This window comes from Octodon degus, unplaced genomic scaffold (assembly GCF_000260255.1).
Source record: "Octodon degus isolate 3935 unplaced genomic scaffold, OctDeg1.0 scaffold00079, whole genome shotgun sequence".
NCBI lineage: Eukaryota > Metazoa > Chordata > Mammalia > Rodentia > Octodontidae > Octodon > Octodon degus.
Window position 1 is genome coordinate 7,598,598 of NW_004524655.1, and position 8,544 is coordinate 7,607,141.

Below are 8,544 nucleotides of genomic sequence, written 5' to 3' on the forward strand. Positions count from 1 at the left end.
AAATGTTTACCATCTCTCACCATTGGAAAAATGCAAATTAAAACAATACTGAAGACCCTGTCCCACTCCAGAAAGAAGAATTATATCAAAATATCAAATATTAACAGACACTGATGTGGCCGCAAGGAAAAAGGAACCCTCCACATTGTTGGTTGAGAAAGTAACCTAATACAATCACTATGAAAATCAATGTTGAGATTCCTCAAAAAACCCTAAAAATAGATGTTCCAGTTGACCCAGCTATTCCCCTCCTAGGTATCTTCCCCAAAGAGTTAGTCATCATATTACAGTCATACATGCTTGTGCATGTTATAGACACACAATTCACAATAACTAAATCTTGGAAATGGCCTACCTGTCCATCAGTGAATGAAGAGGCAAAGAAAATGTGCTGTTAATACATAATACAGTACTATTCTGCCATAATGAAGGATAAACGTAGCGCCAATGGCCTATCTGACCCACCAGCAGAAGGTGCTGCGGCCATATAAGCGGGCGCTGCGCCACCTCGAGTCGTGTGTGCACAGGCACAAATACTGGTACTTTGCTTGTTTGTTGAGAGCCCAGTCTGAAGAACATAAGAATGAGAGGGATATGATGAAGGCCACCCAGCTTCGGAAGGCAGCGGAAGAAGAATTCCGGCAGTGTCAGCACCCACAGCTGTGCATCTTCCCTGACTCACCTGGGGAGACCTCATGAGAGAGATACGAGTGCTACAAGTATCCAGAATGGTGCCTAGATCACTGGCACCCCTCAGAGAAGGCCACGTATCCCGATTACTTTGCCAAAAGAGAGCAGTGGAAGAAACTCCGGGTGGAAAGCGGGGATTGAGAGGTTTAGCAGCTGCAGGAGGAAACTCCACCTGACGGTCCCAAGACCAAAGCTCTGCCTCCTGCCAGAAGGGAAGGTGATTTGCCCCCACTGTGGTGGCATATTATGACCAGACCCCGGGAGCAGCCCATGTAGAGTGACATAGGCACCTCACATTCTTCCTTGCAAGTGAAATCCACTTGCCCTAATGAAGTCAGCATGGTCTGCTGTGAAAAAAAAAAAAAAAAAGGATAAACTTGAGACATTTGTAGGTACCTGGATGCATCTTGAGACCATATTTTTTTTTCTTTGTGAGTGTGTGTGTGTGTGTGTGTGTGTGTGTATTTTGTACAGGGTCTCACTACACAGCTCAGACTCTTAGTGATCCTCCTGTTTTCAGCCTCCCTAGCGCTGGGATTACAGGTGTGCGCCACCATGCCTGGACACAGTGGTTCAGTGTGCCCCAGCGGCAGGGCCAGCAAGGCATGCAGGATGGGTTCAGACCATTATATTATAAAACAAATCAAACACACAAGTTTTGATATCCCTGGTTTCTATTACATGAAAAACCCAAACAAGAGCAAAGTAAAAGACAGATACTAGGAGGCAGGGAGATCTTTTTCAAATGGGAAGGGGCATATGAGGTAGAGAGAGGGGAAAGGGAGGGAAAAGGGATTTAAAAAAAGAATTGAAGCAAAAAGGAAATAAAACCTTTTTAATTTTATTATTATTGTTGATTGTGCTTAGAGACAAGGTCTTACTATGTAGTTTAGGCTGGCCATGAACTCACAATGTAGCCCATGCTGGCCTCAAACTTATAATGATACTCCTGCCTCAGCCTCCCACATACTGGGGTTACAGATGTGCATCACCAACCCCAGCATTGCATTTTCTTTCCTTTTTTAAAATTAGTTTCTGAGAGAATCTCAGCAAGGAAGCCATGGTGAAGGGGTTCAGCACAGAACAGCCTTTCATATGGGTCACCATGCAAGCATTTCTTTGCTAAATCCGTCACAATTTCAAGTTTACATAGCTTCTTTCGAGAGGTTCTGTTTCCTTGATTCTGGGCAATCACACCCCAGCCAACACGAATTTTTTATAGCATAGCTGCTGGTGTTTTTGAATTAAATTCCCTAAACACATCATGATATGATAGAGTGGTGGATATTCTCCAAGAAACAGGGCTCCCCCAGGAGTATTCCCATTAACCAGACAACCAATGGCCCAGACATCAACAGACTTGTTGTATTTGACATCTCCAGCCAGTAACTCTGATACTGTGACTGTGACAAAATTCAATTATATTAATAATCTGAAATAAATACTTTCGGACTACTTGATAAGCTAGTCCATTTAGAAAGTTTCAAGTCATCAAGAGTTTTAAAGGAGGGCTGGGAAGTTAGCTTAGCGGCATAAGTTCCTTCCTGGAAAGCACAAGGTCTTGAGTTCAATCCCTGGAACCCTTCCCTCAAAAAAAGTTTTAAAGGAGCCAGATGTAGTGGCCTCCAGAGTACTAGGATTACAGGCCTGCACAACCATGCCCCGCCTCCTACAGCAACTTTTAAAACCAATTCGTCCTAACTTTTTTTTTTGCTTGCAGTACCAGGGATTGAACTCAAGACCCTGCATTTGACAGGCAAGCGCTTATTCTACTGAGCTATCTCCCCAGCCCTTGTCCTAACTTTCTAAGAAGTTGCTGGCCTCAATTCTTGCATTGTCTTTATTCCTATGCTTGAGTTTTCTTGAATCCTCCAGCAAGGAAGGCTCTGAAGATGTTCAGGGGTCCTGGGGGATGTCACCTCCAGGCCCAGCCATGGTCAGGCCACCACCGCAGGGACACAGTGCGGCCTGACAGAGGCGCAGAGGGCTCACCCCTTGGCCGAGGCATTCTCAGGAATGCAGGACGCTGCCGTCACCATAGCAACCACCCCTTCCACCCAGCAGGCTTGGCCCAGAGCTGCAGACCACAGGCGAGCATGCCTGTTCTGCCCATGGGGACACTAGCGGGTGCAGAGAAGGTCTAGCAGCTTTTGACCTTGATCCACTCTGCAGGCTCTGGCTGAGGCCAAACAAGAGGACTGTCTGTGCCCGGAAGAGCCAAATTCGGCTTTCCCTCCTCTTGCCTCAGCACTGTTTTTCCGCAGACCGTGGCTCCTGGCAACCCGGGCCTACGACCCTGAACAGCAGGAAGCTCTCAGTATGGCCTAGTTTTGGAAACAGGGAGAAATGGCTCCCACTCACAAGAACTGGACACAGTCGGGGTTTCCAAAGCCAAATTGGAGATAGACTCAGCAAGCAGAAAGTGTCCTTCTCCCAGGCCACTCTTGCTCCAGCTTGGACCTGAGCGAGGATCCTGGGGGCAGGGGGAACAGACCCTCTCCTGGCTGTTGTCTCCTCCTGCGCTGGGCCAGAGAGACGGTGATCACCCCAGCAGTAAAACGGAGCAAGCCCACTCTCCTGAGTTGTCCTGAAGATGCAATGAGGAGCCTGACACAAAGTTAGCCTTCCTGACATGGCAGGCCTACTGTGTCCCCTAGCACCTGTCCCCTAACCCACGTGGGGGGGGGGGTGACAAGAACAAAATCCACTGGATATAAAAGAGGAGAAAGGAAGAAAAAGAAACCTGACTTGGTGTCTCTCTGGTTCACTGTGTGACCTTTATCAAGTTCCTTTCCTTCTCTGGTTCTGTCTCTTCATAATCTCTGGGGAGGTAATGGTGTTTTAACAATAAAATGTAGAGGAACGAGGTTTTGCCTGTGTTCTCCGAATTTCTCATGGTAAATCTGAGAGACAACTTTGGAAAAGGAGGCAGCTCAGGCTGATGGTCAGATAGATACAGGTTCATAGCCTCAGCCTGGCTGTGCCGGCTGTGTGACCCTGGGCAAGTTCCTTAACTTGACTGGGTGAGGATAGATGGATGGAGTTCTTAGGAGGATCAAAAGAGAAAATACTAACAAAGTGTATTACAGGAAGGAAGGTCACTGTGTTCAGTTCACAGATGAAGGTCTGAGGCTCACAGAGAACAAGGTCAGCTATTTAAGGTCATAGGATGACAAGAAAGAGCTGGGGATGGGAGCTCTTAGCCAGGTCTGCTTTTCCCAGAGCTGCACTTCTCCTTTTTCACATGCCCACAGAAAATCAGCAAAGGATTGAGAAAAAAGAGCTGGCTATAAAACAGCAATGTTTGTAGTGGAAGAAGAGGAGCATTTGAAAATGCTCAGGAGCCAGATGTGGTGAGGCACACCTATAATCCCGGGAGGCTGCGGCAGGATCATTGAGAGAGAGTTTGAGACCAGCCTAGGCCGCAAAGTGAGCTCAATGCTAGCCTGAACTGCAGAGTGAGACCTTGTATCAAAAAGACCAAAATAATAATAATAATAATAATAATAATAATAATAATAATAATAATAATAATAATAGCCGGGGAAATGATTCAGTAGAATAAGCGCTGGCCTGGCAAGTGCAAGAGCCTGAGTTTAATCCCCAGTTCTGCCAATAAATAAATAAATAAATAAAATAATAAGCCTAGGAGCCTCCTAGATTAGAAGAAGAGATTTAGGACCAAAGCAAGGCCAAAGAGCAGTGGTAGTGGGAGGAGCTGGGGCAACACCATGGCTTTGCCCAAGAATAAGAGGGACAAGAACAGGATGGAAGTCAGTCTTCAAGGTGCAAAACTTCAAAGAAGAACCAGGTGTTCTTATAAGAATGGGGAAACTGAAGGCTGGGCATGGTGGCGCATACCTGTAATCCCAGCACTGGGGAGGCTGGGGCAGCAGGATCAGAGTGAGCTTGAGGCCAGCCTGGGCTACAGAAGTGAGTTGGGGTTTTTTTGTTTGTTTTGTTTTGCAATACCAAGGATTGAGCTTGGGACCTTGCACCTGCCAGGCAGGCGCTTATGCTGCCAAGCTATCTCCCCAACCCCTGCCATGAGGCTTTAATAAAGGCTTATGCTATGGAAGGCAGGGAAAAGAACTGACAATGCAGGGACAATGACAGTAGCAACTATGTTTTTTAGCTCCTTGTTCATGTCAGTCATTGTGCGAAGGACTTTTTACGCATGCTCTGATGTGGGTTTTTCACGGAGCACTTTCTGTGTGTGTCTCACTGTGGTATAAACCCAGGGCCTTCACAATAAACTATCAGTTCAGTTTCATTTTACTTTATTTTGCAACAGGGTGTCTTCTTCATGCTGTTCAGGATGGGCTTGAAATTGCGATCCTCCTGCCCCAGGCTCCCAGAGTGCTGGGACGACAAGCATGTGCTGGTGTGCTTGGCTAGAAGACACCGTTTTGCCCATTTTGCAGCTGAGGCAGCTGAGGATCAGATAAGCGAAGGTCATGTGCCAAGACGCCCACTTGGGGAAAAGCAAAGTCCAAGCCAGCCTGACTCCCATGTCGCTGTGCCTGTGCACCTTACTATGCTGCCAAGTCACATAATCAGAACAATGCAAGGACCATGTGGACAAAGAAAAACAGCCAATGTTTCAGCATTCTGCATTTTTCAAAAACCTAAACCATTGGCTGGGGAGATAGTTCGGTGGTCTAAGCACCTGCTTGGCAAGTGCAAGGACCCAAGTTTGATCCCATACTGGCCCTGGAACCAGGTATGGTGGTGCACACCTATAATCCCAGTGCTGGGGAGGCTGAGACAGGAAGATCACTATGAGTCTGAGCTGCATAGTGAGACCCCATAATAAATAAATAAATATATTTTTTTAATTCTTTAAAAAAAGTCCTAAATCATGATGTCCTTGGGAGTTTTTAGTGTGGTAGTGGAAATAGAATTAAAAATTAATCTGAGTTAATTCCCTTTGGAAGAAAAGCCATACTACACATGTCAAATTTGATAATGATGATCTAGCAACTGTGTGTCTCAAAATGCAATGTAAGTACATGAGATGCTCATGAGAAGCGGGAGCCAGATTATAGGATCTAACAGACCCAGCTTGGGTGAAATCATTCAAGCGTATGGATAATGAACTTCAAAATCTATGCATACATAGCTCGGTTATTAAGCTAATCATTTCCTTTGTTGATGCTGATGTTGTGTTAATGTTGTTATTTCTCCCATTTTATGCCAGTTATTTCAAGCATGCATGCTTGGAATACCCATCCAAAAATATGAAGCCGGGGCCAGGGAGATAGCTCAGCAATCTAAGTGCCAGTCTGGCAAGTGCAAGGACCTGGGTTCAATCTCTGGCACTATGCTATGCCATCATCCCAAGAACCCTGGGTGCACCATGCCACTCACCAAAACCAGGCGTGGTGGCACATGCCTGGAATCCCAGCACTGGGGAGGCTGAGACAGGAGGATCACTATGAGTAGGAGCTGTGTAGTGAGACCCTGTACCAAATGCATAAATAAAAGATTTAAAAAGAACTTTTGGGCTGGCCTGATAGCTCAGCAGACTAAAGTGCTTGCTTAGGCAGAGCACCGGAGCCGGGGTTCAATCCCTAGTGTGCTGTGCTGGGCCCTTTCAGGGCCACTGAGAAGGTGATTAAGACTGAGCATGGTAATGCACGCCTGTAATCCCAGTACTTGGGAGGCTGTAAACAGGAGAATCACTATGAGTCCATCTACATAGTGGGACCCTGTAGACACTGTAGACCCTGCCCTAAATACAGAAAAACAAATAAATAAATAAATAAATAACATTCATGTGCACACACACACACACACACACACACACATTCATCCATGTTTATGATTATACCATACATAAGCATGGAGTGAGAGGAGAACCAAACCAACATATTTGGGTCCCTGACACTTGCCATATACATATAGATCCAGTACAGTTGTGATCCCTGTGATCCTCGTAACTGCTGTAAGACACAGGGACTTTGATGCCTTCACTCTATAGCCAAGGACTAAAGTTCGGGGAGGGGAAGTCGTTCACCCAAGTGCATTCTGCAGGTGTGGGATAGCGTTCAGGTCTGACCCAGTTCCTGCCGGGCTCCCTGCCTCACAACATAGAAAAATGTAGGCAGCCTGCAATCAGCAGGCACTTGACACTTTTCTGCTTGTCTTTCAGACTTGTCTCTGTTTGCTGATAACCTCTCTCATGCCCTAGAAAGCAATCTGAGGCAGTTTATGGCTCTGATTGCCACAGAGCAAAGAATACAAAGGCCTTGTTCTAAGAACATCAAAGTGTCACAGGTGAAGCACAGGAATGATGAACGTCAACCAGCTCTTCCAGTTGAACCATATCACTACGTTTTATGGGTTGGTATTTTCAGAGGTTATTTATTTATTTATTTGTTCATTTATTTTGTGGTGCTGGGTATTGAACCCAGGGCTTTTGTACTAATCTACATGCTCAGCTCTTTTTGCTTTTTTTTTTTTCTGAGACAGGGTCTTGCTAAATTACTAAGTTGTCCAGGTTGAGGTGTAACTTGTAATCATCCTGCCTCAGCCTCCTAGAGTACTGGGATTACTTTCTATTCATAGCTTCTTCTGAGACTCAGGTTCGTCCTGCAAGAGGCGAGGTAAGATCTCCGTGTTGCCAAGAGGAAACTGAGGCTTGGTGAGGGAAGTTACTCACCTGCATTGCTACCTGACTCCACGGATAGAGCTTCCTCTCTCTTCCTGTGTCTGCCCGTGCCTCAGCACCTGGCTCAGGCTCTCTTGCTGAGACTGTCTGCCATTACCGGGAAGACACTGTACCTTCCGTCCCTACTCCAGTCAAAAGTGTACCCGACACTTACCCGCACACCGGACTTCCTGAGAAAGGGGGCTGCTGCTGGGGACACAAAGTCCTGTTTCCTGCAGGGAGGCTCCTGGTTCTGGGGTGTCTTGTCTTCAGCCCTCTGCCTGCCTGCTGGGTCTGGAGCACAAGGTCAAAGTCTGGAGCGGTGGATAGGCACAGCCCTGGGGTGGAGTTCAGCACCACTGCTTCCAGGGCCTGGACCCAGCCCCAGCCACCAGGACACTTTGCCTCCTTTTCTCACAGTCACTGAGAACTGCCTGACTTTTCTGGCTGATCCCAAGCCCCTGTGCACAGGCCAGGGCGAGCAGGAGGAGGGAGGCTGGCAGGTGGGCGGGATTCTTGGAGAGCTGATGGGCACAAGGAGGTCAGTCTCCCTGGCCAGCTGGAGATGGTCCTCCACTTCCCACTTTCTACTAGTGGAGAGAGGGTTGTTCCCTGGGCCACCGTGGGCTGGGCCTGTGGGATTAGGGGTGTCACCTATAGTCCCTGCGTGGACACCAGAGGCACAGGACAGGGGCTTCTAGGCCAGCTGGCTGGCCAGCCCACTGCCATTCTGGGACACTAGACAGATGAGGGACTTGAGAGGATGCCTGTTGGGACTGTGGGGATGCGTGGCTCTTTGCTCCCGTATCCCAGAGACCAAGCGGCAGCACTCCAGGCCCTTCCTCTGCCAAGGTCAGACCTGGAGTGGGGATTGCTGGAGGCAAAAGCTCATCAGGCATCTTTCGGTATCTGTACAGACAGGGAGACTGAGGCCCAGAGAGTGGGACCAACAGCTCTGGGGGAGGCATCCTTAAGGTCAGCTTTAGGGGTCCAGCCTCCACCACCCTATCTAGCAGCATCAACACAGAGAAGGGCAAAGATGTAAGAAGATTCACACAAGATATTTAGAGCTTAGTATTTCTTCTTCCCTCCTGCCCTCCTTTGCTTGCTTGCTTTCCTCTCCTCTCCTCTCCTCTCCTCTCCTCTCCTCTCCTCTCCTCTCCTCTCTTCTCCTCTCTTCTTCTCTCTTCTTTTTCCTTTTT

The 8,544-nt window shown here is 47.5% G+C and overlaps 1 protein-coding gene and 1 pseudogene across 3 annotated transcripts in view; one reads left to right on the forward strand and one right to left on the reverse strand.

Annotated features, from left to right (window-relative positions):
* Positions 1–966, forward strand: part of LOC101575850 — a 15,703-nt pseudogene extending 14,737 nt beyond the window's left edge.
* Positions 1–8,544, reverse strand: part of Dao (D-amino acid oxidase) — a 54,321-nt gene that overhangs the window by 32,261 nt on the left and 13,516 nt on the right. The window contains exon 1 of one of the 3 annotated variants that reach the window (XM_004636274.2): positions 7,518–7,746. The exons of the other annotated variants lie outside the window; for them this stretch is intronic. The gene's annotated coding sequence lies outside the window, so the exon portion shown is untranslated. Of the gene's footprint in view, positions 1–7,517; positions 7,747–8,544 lie in introns of those variants that run through there. 3 annotated transcript variants of the gene reach the window in all.